Source organism: Otolemur garnettii, unplaced genomic scaffold, assembly GCF_000181295.1.
Source record: "Otolemur garnettii isolate 467f Iridium unplaced genomic scaffold, OtoGar3 scaffold00003, whole genome shotgun sequence".
NCBI classification, from domain to species: domain Eukaryota; kingdom Metazoa; phylum Chordata; class Mammalia; order Primates; family Galagidae; genus Otolemur; species Otolemur garnettii.
Window position 1 is genome coordinate 16,489,548 of NW_003852398.1, and position 1,682 is coordinate 16,491,229.

The following is a 1,682-nucleotide window of genomic DNA, read 5'->3' on the forward strand; positions in this document are numbered from 1 at the left end:
CCCCCCAAACTGGTTCAGTGTCCATAGCACAGTGGTTACAGTGTCAGCCACATACATCCAGGCTGGAATGTTCAAACCTGGCCCGGGCTAGCTAACAATGACAATTGCAACAAAAAATAGTCAGGTGTTGTGGTGGGCACCTGTAGTCCCAGTTACTTCGGAGGCTGAGGCATAAGAATCACTAAAGCCCAAGAGTTGGAGGTTGCTGTGCCCTGTGATGCCATGGCACTCTACTGAGGGTGACATAGTGAGATTCTGTCTCAAAAATAAATGAATAAATAAATAAATAAGCCCTCAGAACTGAGCCAAAGGTGGTACACTCCAAGTGTATATAGGGAGTCAGTAGAAGCTCAAGTGGCAGGTTGAAAATGGTGGTTTATGAAGGTAAGTTCGTATTCCACAAAGAGCTATACATCTGAAATATAAATTTTTCACTGCAGCATCCTGCAATAAATGACTGCAAGGGGTACTGGTAATCCCACTGCAGGATCAAGTATAGTTTTCTTTCTGAGGGAGATTATAAAAAGTGGGACCTTAGGGTCTAGGAATTTCATGGACCATATGTTGTGCTGATTATGGTGATCTATGGGCAAAGCGTTACAGTGAAAACCCTGTAAGTAGGATCCATATCTGCTAATGGCAGGCATCTATCCTGCAGGAGATAACTTTATTGAATGAATGAATTAACTTTATTGAATGAATGAATTAGTGATCCTATCTAATCCAGGTCCTCCCAAGGACCTGGGACCTCCTAAGGATCTGCTGCTAGTTAGCTATGAATTAGTGGCAAATTAGTTAGCCGAAAAACTGGAATTCTGACTATGCAACTTATCATTTGGGTGACCTTGGACATCCTCTTCATGCCTCCCAAGGACCTGGATTAGATAGGATCTGCTGCTAGTTAGCTATGAATTAGTGATCCTAATGAATTGGTGATCCTATCTAATCCAGATCCTTGCTGCTAGTTAGCTATGTGTCTATCCTATCCAATCCAAATCCTTGCTGCTAGTTAGCTATGTGTCTGTAAAGATCTTTTTGTTGTTGTTGTTGCAGTTTGGCTGGGGCCAGGTTTGAACCCACCACCCTTAGTATATGGGGCCAGTGTCCTACTCACTGAGCCACAGGTGCCACCAAAATCTTTTTTGAGACACAGTCTCACTATGTCACCCTTGGTAGAGTGTTGTGGTGTCACAACTAACAGCAACCTCAAATTCCTGGGATTAAGTGATTTTCTTGCCTCAGCCTCCTAAGTAGCTGGGACTACAGGTGCCTACCACAACATCTGGCTATTCTTTTTGTTGCAGTTGTCATTGTTTAGCAGGCCCTGGCAGGGTTTGAACCTGCCAGCCCTGGTGTATGTGGGCCAGGGCCCTAACCACTGAACTACGGGTGCTGAGCCTCAATAAAAATCTTTAACCTAGTTTAGGCTCAGTTTCTTCATTTGTGAAAGAGGGAGAAGACTGAATTCACAGGATTTTAAATGGCAGCTTATGTGAAAATCTCTGATAGAAGGTGAACACAAAGTATATTCATTTCCTTCTGTTATTTTGAAATGAGATTATGGAACTTCCTTAAATAGGATTTCCCATTGGTCCTTCCCCCAGAGCTACCTGGTTTGAACTAGACAGAGCATACAGTGATATTTCCTTATTGCCATGTTCAGTCTTTTTTTTTTTTTTTTT